This window comes from Manis javanica, chromosome X, assembly GCF_040802235.1.
Source record: "Manis javanica isolate MJ-LG chromosome X, MJ_LKY, whole genome shotgun sequence".
NCBI classification, from domain to species: domain Eukaryota; kingdom Metazoa; phylum Chordata; class Mammalia; order Pholidota; family Manidae; genus Manis; species Manis javanica.
The window spans coordinates 115,149,182-115,165,696 of NC_133174.1; positions in this window are offsets into that span (position 1 = coordinate 115,149,182).

A 16,515-nucleotide genomic window follows, 5' to 3' on the forward strand; every position below is an offset into this window, starting at 1 on the left:
TTGGGATAAAATTTAGTTCACTTCCTTTTTTTGAGGATTCTATAAGCATTGTTTTCCTTGCTTGTAGTATTGCAAAGCAATATAGAAAATATTGAGGTTTTTTTGGTTTCTTCCTCTTATAGGTGACTTCACATTTCTACTTGGATATCCAAAGATTATGTTTGAAACCCAGAAAGTTTATGATGTTTTCTGGTGTTGATGTACATCAATTCTTCCCATGACTCAGTGTGCCATTAAATGCATACAAATTAAAATCTTATTCCATCAACAGTTTGTAAATTTTACCTTGAAATATGGATTTTCCATTCTATTTATTTAATTCTGTTTATTAATACCAAGAATGCATGAGTTGACTCTTTTCCTTGTCTTTGGTATTTATCATTTTAAAATTATCTTTTGTAACTTTGTTCATGTTCATGTCTTTCTTATTACCTTGAGTTCTCATTTCTCATTTCCATATTGTTTGCTGTGGTCACAATAGTTTTCTTTCCTTGATGCTGTTTCAAACTTAGGACAGCTTTATTTTTATCTATTAATTTTTCTGTTGAATTCTGCTGGCTCATGTTTTATCTCTTATTGTTGTATTACTACATCTCTGACTTCTTATATCACTGCTCTGAAGTCCCATTTTGTTTTTTTTCCAGTTTTATTGAGATAAAATTGACATACAACAATATATAATGTCTACAAAGTGATGATTTGATATATATAAATATTATGAGATGAGTTCCTATCTTAAAATACATTGTTTAATTGAGTCAACTGAATTTACAAAAATGGACTTACTTTTGTCATCTGTCAATTACAGTACTTTTCTTGTGTTTTTCACCTACTATTTGTTTTTCCTGTTCTTTTCATTATATTCTCTTTGAAGTTATATTTTTATAGATCTTTTACTGGTCCCTCATTAGTCATTATTTATCTATGAATAAGCCATATACCATGGACCAGAAGTTTACAGGGGTTTATATTGAAAAGGGGCAACTTCATTTTTCCTTTACTTATGACACAGAGTTGGGGGTGAGCTACTTATATTTTACTTCTCCCCAACCAACCATAGACTACTTCTTAATACATCAATAAGCATGGCTTCCTTTTATGCCTAGTGGAATACAAGGAATAAATGGAACTACTCTGTAAATGTTCACACTTCACTTTCTAAACAGATTGGCAATTTTAGCTCTACTACTTTGAAGTCTGTAGATGCAGACTATCTTCCTACATGTACTTTTAGGTATCCTCTGAATTTCACTATATTTGGAAACTCTTCCCCTCATATTGTAGGACAGAGCTACAAAAGTCTTCCAATTTTACTAAAATGTGCAGTTTGTTTTTTCACAAGTGTATTTTTTTGCCAAAGTTTTTGATAGCAATAAGTATTGCTTTCTTTATACCTTCTTAAAAGTAGATGTCTAGAAGACTCGCCTTACTTACATTTTGGAACTTCTATATTTTAGAGAGTTTATTTCTCCCCCCATTTAAAAATAATTCTTGCTTGTCTCTTTATGTATCTATCTTAAATATTCAATAACTCAGTTAAATTAGGAACTTCTTGATTATTTTAACATCCAGATATTTTAATGTTATAATCCATCTGTCAAATAATTCTCATTTAATAAGAGTTTTCTTTATATTATTAACCTTCTAGTTTACTCGAACTTACATATTTGTTCTTGGTTCATTGAGGAATATGTAGTTTTTCAAATTATAAATGACCTTTTCAACACTGTGGATAACTTTTGCAGTATCAGCTGTAGACTGTGCTTTAGTTTCTTTCTTAGTACTGTCACCCAGAATTGTCTATATGTCCATCATCTAAAAGTTTATAATGAACTCTGTGTGTGCTAAGCACTATGTCAAATCAGTTCATCAGCAGCATCACCAATAATTTTTTCTTTTCATTGTTTTTTCCATCACTATTGCCAGCTGTGGACTAGTTCCAAAATGTCATCTAACAACATAAAGCAGCTTAGGAAAGTGAGATAAATTTTTAACAGATTAAGGATTTTTTTTAATACTCTAGAAGTAATCCTACTGCCAGTGACTCTTTGTGCAGTGGCCTACCTATATAACTGTGAAGATGTATGTATGAATACAGATAGATAGATATACACAGATTGATCAATATAAATAAATATGCATGTGCAAACACGAAAACAAACATCAAACTCATTACTATATGCAACTCCAACTTTATACGTTAACTGGTTTCTAAGTGCCTGTCAATAGATAAATGGATAAAGAAGATGTGGCACATATACACAGTGGAATATTATTCAGCCTTAAAAGGAAATCCTGCCATTTCCAACAACATGGATGGAGCTAGAGGGTATCATACTCAGTGAAATAAGCCAGGCAGAGAAAGACAAATACCATATGATTTCACTCATTTGTGGAGTATCAGAACAAAGCAAAACTAAAGGAACAAAATAGCAGTAGACTCATAGACACTGAAAGGGACTAGGGGTTACCAAAGGGAATGGGTTAGGGTGGGTTGGGGAGATGGTGAGGGGATAAAGGGGCACTATAATTTGCAATCACAATATAGGTAGGTCATGGGGAAGGCAATACAGCACAGAGAAGGCAAGTAATGACTCAACAGCATCTTACTATGTTGATAGAAAGTGACCACAATGAAGGGGGTGAGGAGTTGATAATATGAGTGAATGTTGAAACCACTGTGTTGTTTATATGAAGCCATCATAAGATTGTGTATCAATGATGCTTTAATAAAGAAAAAGAAAAAAATGTTTTTAAGGGATTTGTTTAGTAGGTAGAGTGTAGGATTACTTATCCTGTATAAAAATCTGGATTTCCAAGGCCAGATAATAAAAGCTTACCTAATATAACAGCACTGAATTAAAGTACTTGGGACTACCACTTGATGGAATGGGCTGTTCAAAGCAAGATAAATATAATTTAAAATAAGTTTTATTCCCAAAGATGTTCATCAATGTATTATGTATAAAACATAGTCAGGAATGGTCAAATTAATTAAGTACATTTGTATATATTATGTTTACAGAGTCTTAATATCCAGGAGAAAAACTTATTGTAGTAATTTTAAAGGCAAGAATTACAGAACATACACAAAAAAAATACATAGTAGTGGTGGTGATAGTGATGGTATTCCTACTAATAGTAGTAAGAGCAGCAGCCAATACTCACTGAGTGCTTACTAAAAGTCAAGTATTATGAGAAGAATGTTGCATGAATTATTTCATTTAATATTCACAGTAACTTGGAGAGATATGTGGTATTATCACCCTGATTTTACAGATATGAAAATAAAGATCAGAGAGATTGCATGAATTATTCAAAGCTGACTTAGGAAGTGAATGGCAAATAAATGAATAAATCCAATTTATTTAATTGGAAATGCATAAGTTTCCCTGTGTATTGGAAACTAGCACCACAATATAAAAAATTCAAATAAAATGAGGTGCAATACATAAACTATATATACATAAATGCATGTAGCATAATCATTAAAAAGCTAAATAGCTGTCCTATTTAATGGGATTACAAGAGTATCTGTGATTTTTGCCTTTTTTTCTTTTTCTGTTTTCCATATTTCACATTGAATATATATTTGATTTATATTTGGAAAACGAATTTTTAAGGAAATAATAGTTGTCAGACAGCTATATAAAAAGAAAAACACATAGTTATCAAGGAGATAATTTGTTCTTCAGGTGTTATAACAGTTTTTTAAATTATGAAACATGCCAAATTAAGTATCAACTAGAAAATAATTCTGAATTTAATGAGATTGAGACAGCTTAACATTCATTCACATACACTCTTTTTATAAGCATTAGAAGCAATCTATAAATAGAAGCTTTTCCATAATATAAAGTTGGATTAGATTTAAATATTTACTGTATGTGATATATAGTATATATATATATAAGTTCCAGAAAATTGAACATTTTCGCATACTCTGTTTACAATAACCACATTGTATATTCCGTCATGTTTTTTAAGCAAGCTGTTCTCATGCAGAATCAGAAGCTTGAGAAGTTAGTTTGTAACCTTTGTGTAATACTTCAAAGGAGTGATTGATTTGTATTCAACATTGGTTATGAGAATTGATGTATATTTATATTCATGGAAATATTAGTTATGATACCAAACAAAAAGAAAAAATTCTTCCAAATACAAGCAGTTGGAGCCTGCAATGTTAGAAGACTTACGTAGAAGGCTGTTATTTAAAAGTAGGTCTTCCTTCTCCACATTTTTTTGACTCCTGCCTTCTTGTTTAAAATAAGGAGAGGTGAGAAGTACTTATATACACACCCACAGAAGGCTGGGAAAGAAATGGAGTATGCTCTGAATATTACGTTTATGAGTTTGTTTGGATGTCATCCAAAATTACTGAAAAGAACGAACAGACCTACACACCAAATCCCAGAGCCATGTTCGAGTTGTTCAGCATACATTCCAGACTGAGAATCAATGTTACAAACAGCTAAAACTGCCAGCAGTTTTGAGAGTAACTTGAAAACATGGCATTTCAGATTTTAGAAATATTTTTTCATGGCAATAGGGATGGGTAAAATATATATGTTTATGAAGCACATCGCTTTGTCTTGTGTCAGTAATTTCTGGCTTGGGCTTCTGAGACATCTGTATCAATCTTTTGAAAGTGTAGTTAGAAGTGAACATTCTATGGGTGAGCAAAATTTGTCTGAATTTATTTGAAGTACATTACTTCTGACTTGTATACAGTGACTTTTTAAAACTATTTTGAGATAATTTTAGACTCACATACAATTGAAAGAAATAATATAGATACTATGAACTACTTAACCAGTGTCTCCCAAAGGTAACATCTTACGGAACTACAGTACAATGTCACAACAAGAATACTGACGTCATCACAAACAGAATACAGAAAAATTCTGTCAACACAAGGATTTTTGGATTGGCTTGTTATAGCTGTAATCACTTTCTCCCAACCTACCCTGCTCCTACCCTCGGGAAACTGCTAAACTGTTGTCCATTTCTATAATTTTACCATTTCCAGTTGCTTTTAGGAAATAATCTCTATTGGTTCCCCTTCCTATATTTCAGCCATTTTTTGTGGGTGATATTTTATTTTTATTTTTATTTTTATTTTGGTATCATTAATCTACAATTACATGAAGGACATTATGTTTACTAGGCTCCCCCTTCACCAAGTCCCCTCCACATCCCCGTTCATAGTCACTGTCCATCAACATAGTAAGATGCTATAAAATCATTATTTGTTTTCTCTGTGTTGCACAGCCCTCCCCATGCCCCCCCCTACACTATACATGCTAATCGTAATGCCCCCTTTCTTTTTTTTCCACCCTTATCCCTCCCTTACCACCTGTCCTCCCCAGTCCCTTTCCCTTTGGTAACTGTTAGTCTATTCTAGGGATCTGTGCTTCTGCTGCTGTTTTGTTCCTTCAGTTCTCTTTTGTTCTTATACTCCACATATGAGTGAAATCATCTGGTACTTGTCTTTCTATGCCTGGCTTATTTCACTGAGAATAATACCCTCTAGCTCCATACATGTTGTTGCGAATGGTAGGACCTGTTTTTTTCTTATGGCTGAGTAATATTCCATTGTGTATATGTACCACATCTTCTTTATCCATTCATCTACTGATGGACACTTAGGTTGCTTCCATATTTTGAATATTGTAAATAGTGCGGCGATAAACATAGGGGTGCATCTGTCTTTTTCAAACTGGAGTGCTGCATTCTTAGGGTAAATTCCCAGAAGTGGAATTCCTGGGTCAAATGGTATTTCTATTTTGAGCATTTTGAGGAACCTCCATACTGCTTTCCACAATGGTTGAACTAATTTACATTCCCACCAGCAGTGTAGGAGGGTTCCCCTTTCTCCACAACCTCGCCAATATTTGTTGTTGTTTGTCTTTTGGATGGTAGCCATACTTACTGGTGTGAGGTGTTATCTCATTGTGGTTTAATTTGCATTACTCTGATGACAAGCGATGTGGAGCATCTTTTCATGTGTCTGTTGGCCACCTGAATTTCTTCTTTAGAGAACTGCCTATTCAGCTCCTCTACCCATTTTTTAACTGGATTATTTGCTTTTTGTTTGTAGAGGTGTGTGAGCTCTTAATATATTTTGGATGTCAAACCTTTATCGGATCTGTTCTTTATGAATATATTCTCCGATACTGTAGAATACCTTTTTTTTTTGTTCTATTGATGGTGTCCTTTGCTGTACAGAAGCTTTTCAGCTTGATATAGTCCCATTTGTTCATTTTTTATTTTGTTTCCCTTGCCCGGGGAGATATGTTCAAGAAGAGGTCACTCATGTTTATGTCTAAGAGATTTTTGCCTATGATTTTTCTAAGAGTTTTATGGTTTCATGACTTACATTCAGGTGTTTGATCCATTTGGAGTTTACTTTTGTGTATGGGGTTAGACAGTGATCCAGTTTCATTCTCTTACATGTAGCTGTCCAGTTTTGCCAGCACCATCTGTTGAAGAGACTGTCATTTCACCATTGTATGTCCATGGCCCCTTTATCGAATATTAGTTGACCATATATGTTTGGGTTAATGTTTGGAGTCTCTATTCTGTTCCATTGGTCTGTGGCTCTGTTCTTGTGCCAGTACCAAATTGTCTTGATTACAGTGGCTTTGTAGTAGAGTTTGAAGTTGGGGAGTGAGATCCCCCCACTTTATTCTTCCTTCTCAGGATTGTTTTAGATATTCGGGGTCTTTGGTGTTTCCATATGAATTTTTGAATTATTTGTTCCAGTTCATTGAAGAATGTTGCTGGTAGTTTAATAGGGATTGCATCAAATCTGTATATTGCTTTGGGCAGGATGGCCATTTTGACAATATTAATTCTTCCTAGCCCTGAGCATGGGATGAGTTTCCATTTATTAGTGACCTCTTGAATTTCTCTTAAGAGTGTCTTTTAGTTTTCAGGGTATAGTTCATTCACTTCCTTGGTTAGGTTTATTCGTAGGTATTTTATTCTTTGTGATGCTATTGTGAATGGAATTGTTTTCCTGATTTCTCTTTCTATTAGTTTATTGTTAGTGTATAGGAAAGCCACAGATTTCTGTGTGTTAATTTTGTATCCTGCAACTTTGCTGAATTCCGATATTAGCTCTAGCAGTTTTGGAGTGGAGTCTTTAGAGTTTTTTATGTAAAATGTCATGTCATCAGCAAATAGTGACAGTTTGACCTCTTCTTTACCAACCTGGATTCCTTGTAATTCTTTGTTTTGGCTAATTGCTGTGGCTAGGACCTCCAGTACTATGTTGAATAACAGTGGGGATAGTGGGCATCCCTGTCTTGTTCCCGATCGCAGAGGAAAAGCTTTCAGCTTTGCGCTGTTCAGTATGATGTTGGCAGTGGGTTTTTCATATATGGCCTTTATTATGTTGACGTACTTGCCCTCTATACCCTTTTTGTTGAGAGTTTTTCTCATGAATGGACGTTGAATTTTATCGAATGCTTCTTCAGCATCTATGGAGATGATCATGTGGTTTCTGTCTTTCTTTTTGTTGATGTGGTGGATGATGTTGATGGATTTTCGAATGTTGTAACATCCTTGCTTCCCTGGGATGAATCCCACTTGGTCATGTTGTATGATCCTTTTGATGTATTTTTTAATTCAGTTTGCTAATATTTTGTTGCGTATTTTTGCATCTACATTCATCAGGGATATTGGTCTATAGTTTTCTTTTTTGGTGGGGTCTTTGCCTGGTTTTGGTATTAGGGTGATGTTAGCTTCATAGAATGAGTTTGGGAGTATTCCCTCCTCTTCCATTTTTTGGAAAACTTTAAGGAGAATGGGTATTATGTCTTCTCTGTATGTCTGATAAAATTCTGAGGTAAACCCATCTGCCCCGGGGGTTTTGTTCTTTGGTAGTTTTTTGATTACCGCTTCAATTTCATTGCTGGTAATTGGTCTGTTTAGATTTTCTGTTTCTTTCTGGGTCAGTCTTGGAAGGTTGTATTTTTCTAGGAAATTGTCCATTTCTCCTAGGTTTACCAGCTTGTTAGCATTTGGGTTTTCATAGTACTCTCTAATAATTCTTTGTATTTCTGTGGGGTCCGTCGTGATTTCTCCTTTCTCGTTTCTGATTCCGTTGATTTGTGTTGACTCTCTTTTCCTCTTAGTAAGTCTGGCTAGAGGCTTATCTATTTTGTTAATTCTCTCGAAGAACCAGTTCTTGGTGTCATTGATTTTTGCTATTGATTCATTATTCTCAATTTTATTTATTTCTTCTCTGATCTTTATTATGTCCCTCCTTCTGCTGACCTTAGGCCTCATTTGTTTTTCTTTTTCCAATTTCGATAATTGTGACATCAGACCATTCATTTGGGATTTTTCTTCCTTCTTAAAAATGCCTGGATTGCTATATACTTTCCTCTTAAGACTGCTTTTGCTGTATCCCACAGTAGTTGGGGCTTTGTGTTGTTGTTGTCATTTATTTCCATATATTGCTGGATCTCCATTTTGATTTGGTCATTGATCCATTGATTATTTAGGAGCATGTTGTTAAGCCGCCATGTGTTTGTGAGCCTTTTTCTTTCTTTGTACAGTTTATTTCTAGTTTTATGCCTTTGTCGTCTGAAAAGTTGGTTGGTAGGATTTCAATCTCCTGACATTTACTGAGGCTCTTTTTGTGGCCTAGTATGTGGTCTCTTCTGGAGAATGTTCCATGTGCACTTGAGAAGAATGTGTATCTGTTGCTTTTGGGTGTAGAGGTCTATAGATGTCTATTAGGTCCATCTGTTCTAGTGTGTTGTTCAGTGCCTCTGTGTCCTTACTTATTTTCTGTCTGGTGGATCTGTCCTTTGGAGTGAGTGGTGTGTTGAAGTCTCCTAGAATGAATGCATTGCATTCTATTTCCTCCTTTAGTTCTCTTAGTATTTGTTTCAGATATGTTGGTGCTCCTATATTGGGTGCATATATATTTATAATGGTTATATCCTCTTGTTGGACTGAGCCCTTTATCATTATGTAATGTCCTTTTTTATCTTTTGTTACTTTCTTTATTTTGAAGTCTGTTTTGTGTGATTCCAGAATTGCAATACCTGCTTTCTTCTCTCTGTTGTTTGCATGAAATATCTTTTTCCATCCCTTGACTTTAAGTCTGTGCATGTCTTTGGGTTTGAGGTGAGTCTCTTGTAAGCAGCATATGGATGGGTCTTGCTTTTTTATCCATTCTCTTACTCTGTGTCTTTTGATTGGTGCGTTCAGTCCATTTACGTTCCGGGTGATTATTGAAAGGTATGTACTTATTGCCATTGCAGGCTTTAAGTTTGTGGTTACCAAAGGTTCAAGGTTAGCTTCTTTACTATCTTACTGTCTAACTTAACTCGCTTATTGAGCTATTATAAACACGGTCTGACGATTCTTTATTTCTCTCCCTTCTTATTCCTCCTCCTCCCTTCTTCATATGTTGGGTGTTTTGTTCTGTGCTCTTTTTAGGAGTGCTCCCATCTAGAGCAGTCCCTGTAAGATGGCCTGTAGAGGTGGTTTGTGGGAGGCAAATTCCCTCAACTTTTGCTTGTCTGGCAATTGTTTGATCCCTCCTTCATATTTAAATGATAATCATCCTGGATACAGTAGTCTTGGTTTGAGGCCCTTCTGTTTCATTGTATTAAGTATATCATGCCTTCTCTTCTGTCCTGTAGGGTTTCTGTTGAGAAGTCTGATGATAGCCTGATTGTTTTTCTTTGTAGGTTACCTTTTGTTTTTCTCTCTGGCTGTGTTTAATACTTTGTCCTTGTCTTTTATCTTTGCCATTTTAATTATTATGTGTCTCGGTGTTGCCCTCCTTGGATCCCTCATCATGGGAGTTCTGTGTACCTCTGTGGTCTGAGAGGCCATTTCCTCCCCTAGTTTGGAGAAGTTTTCAGCAATTATTTCTTCAAAGAGACTTTCTTTCCCTTTTTCTCTCTCTTCTTCCTCTGGTACCCTTATAATGCAGATATTGTTCCGTTTCGATTGGTCACTCAGCTCTCTTGGAATTCTTTCATTCCTGGAGATCCTTTTATCTCTGTCTGCATCAGCTTCTCTGCGTTCCTGTTCTCTGTTTTCTAGTCCATTAATGGTCTCTTGCATCTCGTCCATTCTGTTTTGAAGTCCTTCCAGAGCTTGTTTTATTTCTGTATTCTCTCTCCTTAGTTCTTGCATATTTCTCTGCAAGTCCATCAGCATGGTTATGACTTTTGTTTTGAGTTCTTTTTCAGGAAGACTGGTTAAATCTACCTCCCCAGGTTCCTTCTCAGGGCAAGATGTAGCAGATGCCAAAGCTGTCTGGGTTAGTCTTGTCTGGATCAAATTTTTTTGCCTTTTCATGTTGATAGGTGCAATGGTGAGTTATTGACTTTCTGTCAGCTGGCTCTCCACTTGCTCCTGGCCTTTCTTTTCTGGGACAACTGCGACTAGTAGTGGTTCGTGTTGGGCCATTGCATGTACACTGGGTCTCTGTATCTTGCCCGGCAGTATGGAGGAAGCTCCCTTGATGTGGAAGTGACCAGCCTCAGGCTGCTGCTCTGCTATGGTGTGACCCCGGAGGGGTTATGGACATGGGGCTGTTTGGCTGTTTACCTCCATGAGGGGTCTCAGAGCTCTTCCCCAGTGGGTGTGCCCAGAGTTCCCTGGAATTTCCAACTGCTCGACTGTGACCTGGGATGCTTTTTTCCAGCTGTGGTGTCCCTGTCCCTTTAAGACTTTCAAAAAGCACTTGCTTTTCTTTCTCACAGGGGCACCGGCTTCAGGACCCACTAATAGATCTTGCTGCTCTGTTTTCCTAGTTTCCAGCACCCCACGTATGCACTGTGTGTGTGCTCTGGTGCGGATGGCTAGAGCTGGGTGATTAGCAGTCCTGGGCTCCCCCTTCCTCCCGGCTCTGACTCCTCTCCTCCTGCCAGGAGCTGTGGTGAGGGGCGCTCGGGTCCCGCCAGGCTGGGGCTTGTATCTTACCCTTTTCACCAGGTGCTGGGTTCTTGCAGGTGTGGATGTGGTCTGGCTGTTGTCCTGTGTCTTCTGGTCTCTCTTTTAGGATTAGTTGCATTTGTTGTATTTTAAAAAATATGTATGTTTTTGGAAGGAGATTTCCACTATCCTACTCACGCTGCCATCTTGGCTCTGCCTCCATTTTTGTGGTTGACTTTTACACATCACTTTCAACTAAAGTGCTCTAGGTTCCATATAAGCTCCCCCATTTCCAAAGTCAATTAAATGCCTAGGAAACTTAAGTCAAGTTTAGGCAGAAATATCAAAAATTTAATCGTCATTCATTCAACAATTATTTATTGAGAATCATATGCATGCATATTATATGGCATGTAACATTATTTTTTAGTAGTTAGCTGTAGGTATTAGGGGATGTGATGAATAAAACAGACAAGGTCCCAGTCCATAAGGAACTTATGTTCTGTGGGGAAACAATGAAAAAATTTTTAAAAGATTAAATGCACAAAGCTTAGAGTCTATACCTTTACATGCTATTTCTCAGTTATGTATACAATTGGCCTTTGAACTGTGCAGGTCCACTTCTGCAGGGATATTTTTCAATAAATACCTTGGAAACTTTGGGGGAGATTTACAACAATTTGAGAAAACATTTTCTCTAGATTACTTTATTATAAGATACAGTATGTAATACATATACAAAATACATGTCAATCAAGTCTTTAGGAGTAAGGCTCCTAGTCAACAGTAGTTTATTAGTAGTTAAGTTTGGAGGGAACCAAGTTATATGTAGATTTTTGACAGTGTTAGGGAAGGGTGTAAGTGTCCTAAACCCCTGCTTTGTTGAAAGTTCAACTGTATATGTATTCGATGGGAAAACAATCTGTTAGACTACACACTCCATGAAGGCAGACACTTTGTCTTGTCACTTTTTGATTTTTAAATAAAGGTGCTTAGAACATAGTAGTTGGTTATTTTTTCAACCACTACTTACAGAGTACACACCGTGTTCCAGGTTCTAGATGCTGAGAATATAGTAGTAATATCAGGCAAATATCCCTGCTCTCACAGAGCTTATGTGAATCCCAAAGATAGCTACCTCAAAATAGGTTTTCAATAACCTGTTGCTGATGATGATGTACCATTACTAATATTTACTTCACCTGATTCATAGATGTAGTTGCTGTGGTGACTCTCAGAATACAACAGATGTGTGAGAAAATCCAGTGCACAACAGAGAAAATGTCTAAGTTAATATTTTATGGTCTTTCCTCCTATCATCACAGAAGACATTTTAACTTTTCTCTTGGTGAGCAGTGCTCTATCTAGCCTTCCTATCCCCAACAGACATGCCCAGTCAATTACCAATGTCAATATTTTTTCTGAGCACACCATAGGAGTGCAGGTGGTCATCTGGAGGCAGGGGAATGCCAGTACTGACAATATTAAACAACCAGTGTTGTGGAAAACAACAACAACAACAAAACAATTTTGTAGTTCAACATTGTTTTCAGCAAACTAACCTTTCAATTGCTTTTTGAGACATTTCATTTTTTTTTTTCTTTGCATTTCAAATTATCCCCCAGGCTGATTTTGGACAATTGATTGGGTTGATTGGGTAAGACACACAAGTTGTATGTAGCACACAAATTTATTTTGTCTCAGTAATTGCTAACATATGACATAATAAATCCAATTATTATGACATAATCCACTTCCTAAAGATTTTCAATCTTTCAGAAGAAGAGTTAAGACTGGACTGTGTGTAAAGAGCACCTGCTAAGGATATCTGATTGAACACATATAACAGCAAGTTGCCATTCAATATCAACGTACTTAGACAGACCTCCATGGGTGGTTTTGGGCTGCTTGTTCCTCTTTTGATGAAATGATAATGCTTTCATCTAATATGCCTCCAACTCCAAGAGTGATATGTAATATTATTTTGTAGATAAATGAATACTCTTATCTGAGATTTTTCTCTCCTGACCTTGCTTATCCTCTTCCCTCTGTTTGGGTGCCAGTTGTTTGCAGAAAGCATTTGTTGAGAATTTTTCTCTCTTTTTAACCTCTCTTTTTGGTGGGAACAGAAAGATCTGAGGATCAAACATAATCTCAGGGGAAATCCACGCTTTTCTTTTACTGAAAGGCTCTTCAAAGCAGAATCCAGGCCGATAGGATGACATTTCTAACTGTTTGAATTTCTGGTGGTTTATTCTATACAGATGTAAATTTAACATTATCTGGCCTTTAAAGGAAGAGCACATGAGAACAAGACAAAACTAAACCAAAAATAGCAAAGGGAAATATATTTCTGTGGAAATGTCTGACATTAGTAACATGCTTTTTCATCACCATTTCCACTATCCTAATCTTTGCACTCACCTTCATTTCATGCCTAGGACTATATCAAGAACCCCTTACCTAGAATACCGACTTCCACTGCCTCTCAAGAGACTTGCCCCTCGTTCCTCTATCTTCACATCAGTCCATCCTGTACATTTTCCCCGAAATTGTCTCCCTGAAACACTTTAGCCCTTTCATCAAATTACTATAAAAATAAAGCAAAGCAAAAAAGTTGAATGGCTACATCAGCCATTCAATCTGGCTTGATGTTCTAGAATTTGTAGTTTTAAACTCCTAGGTCATTTGAAGTATAAGAAAGATGGAGAATTAGTAATACTGGACTGCAAGGAAAATTCAGTCTTCAATCTGACATCCAAAGTCCAATTTATCTGACTTTGAGGATATTATATTTATCTGAAAACATTTTGAAAATCAGTAAACTTAATTTTAGTATCTTCTAGCTGACTTCAGTGTGAACAAGATTTCCTTTCACTTAACCAAGTGAAATTTTAATGCAGATCTGAGTTTCACGTACGGAGGATGTGAAATGCTAAACTATCAATTTCACAACAGCTTAACTTTAAAAGACAGATTTTTTTTCTCATTTCTTAGAGTCTTAGAATGTCTGGCTATAGCTTTGTATATAACAGAAAATAATTGAAACAATGCAGTAAATGATATTGCTGAAGTAAAACCTTCATTATTAGGCTGCCTAACGCAGACTATCTGCTAAAATTAGCATCTACTTGAGCATGTTTGATTGCTTATCCAAAATATGTACAGGAACAACGAGGCTTATTGTGTGAGCCTTACTGCATTATACATACAAAAAAAATATGAAACCCATTTCATTGTCTAAGTAGTGAGAAGGAAGACAAGGTGTTGAGAAGACATCTTATTCAAAATACCGACTGCTTAGAGAGAACAAGTTATCTTACTTTATTCAATTATGCAACTTTCCCAGCAGTAAAATCTGAAGATGTTAGAAGGGTTTGATGCTTACCTGACCAATCGTGATTGTTTCTCTTTCAAATCCCTGGCCTTTACTGAAAACTGAGTTATTGATGGTTCATATTATGTTTTAAATATCTGCCTCTACTTCTTCAACTGCAAGATGGGTACTGTATTAGTTATTTACTGTTATATAAAAATCACCTCAAAATATAGTGGTTTAATGCAATCAGCATGTATTATATTATAGTTTTTGTGAGTTAGGAACTCAGTTAACTGGGTCAGTTTAGCTCAAGAATTTTCATGAGGAGGTGAAACAGTCCTGGTTTCCATGGAATTAAGGGAGTTCCTAACATGTGGGACTTCGAGTTTTGAAACTTGAACGGTCTCTGGAAAACTGAAACAAGTTGGTCATGCAAACTGGAGGCTTGCGATGCAAGACTTTTAGTGCTAAAATCCAACAACATCCTGGGAAAACTGGGACAAGTTGGTCGCCCCGGTCATAAAATTGCAGCCAAGGTAAAGGCTGGGACTGCAGTCATTTGCAGGACTGACGGGGCCTGAAGGTTCCACTTCTCAACACACTCACATAACTGTTCTTGGGAGGCCTCATTAGTTTGCCAAATGGGCCTCTCCATATGGCAGCTAGATTATTACAGAATGACTGTTCTGGACAGAGATAACAGGAGGAAGTCACCCTGACATTTCTGACCAAATCTCAGAAGTGATACACTGCCTTTCTGCCTCACTTTATTATTAGCTAGCTGTGACAATGACACTGATTTTGGTTTTTAAATCATCATCCAGAGAAGTGTTTTTAAAAATTTATTTGAGGTTAGGATTAATGGACAAAGGTGGAAATGCAAATTCAAATTATATGATAACATCACTGGGAGCAATTCTTATGAGAAATATTGATGGCCACCTATATTTCTAGACAGATGGCCATCAATTTAGGTGGATGGTGAGATTTTATAGTAACTTCTCAGGAATTTTCCATTTTTTTTAGATTTCAAAAGTGGTGGATACATTGGATCATTTCATCCTCTTTTACTAATATGTTCCATTAATTTTGCCCCTTCTTCCAAAAATTACTGACCAAGTAAGCCAACAAGTATTAACCCCAGTACTTTTTGTGCTGCACAAGCTGCAGGTAATACCTCTAAAACTTCAAAATGCTTGCTAAATATCAAGAACCTTTCTGAAAAGAGTTATGAGAATCAGCTCTTTGCTAAAAGGCTAATATATACCTTAGCCTGAAAAGTATGATTCTTGCAATGGCCAAACAACAAACATTAACCCTAATACAAGGTTTCCATGGCCCCTTCCTCCTTTAGTTTCCAAATCCTGCTTAGAAACTATCTAAGAACACTATATTTCAACTACTGGCATAATAATAATAAATGCCAGAGGTATTCTTGTGTAAAATAGAGGAAATCTAAATTATGCAGGATAAATTAGATGAGTGCAGCAATCCATTGTGATATTATTTATATTGCCGTGACTATGTCCTTTTAGTATTATATTATTTGGTTCTGTAATACTCTAGCCAATTAAGGATTAATATGGGGAGTTTGACTATTACTTTAAAATTGACAAAATGACATATCACCTCTTAAGTTACCACATTTTCCCCCAACTGTACCCTAAGGAGAAATGCATGTTAGTTTGTACTCTAAGAATAAATAGTTTCATAGGGAGAAATAAAAGAGATGGAGACAAACACTGTTAAGGAGTCCCTTCACCTTTGGAGATTTTCAGTATACACATACTTCTGAGTTGTTCAACAGGTTGGAGATCTTTTGAAGTTCTTTAACGTTCAAAATAAGCAAACTTTCTCATACAGGCAAAGACTTTTTTTAATATCCACTCTCAGAACTGTAAGGATAATGTGAAGATCAGAGAAAAATTAGAATATGTTCATTAGTATCAAAATACTACAGTCAATATTTAATACTATTTTTGTACAACTGCATTAATTTCCTAATGACTTATCTCGAGTTTTAGTGTTCTTTCTCATGCATTGGGTACAACGCATGGAAAAAAATGTTTTGACACTGGATCTCATTGAAACCACCTCTGTTGCCCTAAAACTGGGAATGTACAAGGCATCAACCCTTTATTTGAAAGCAACAGTATATGGGCTGAGTTGGAAGGAGGCCACGTGTCTGTAGGTTCCTTCATACAAGATAGCAGCCTATCAACCCAGTCAAATTTTCCATCTGGGCAATTGTGTTACCATTACAAAGAGAAGATAGGTTATTTCCA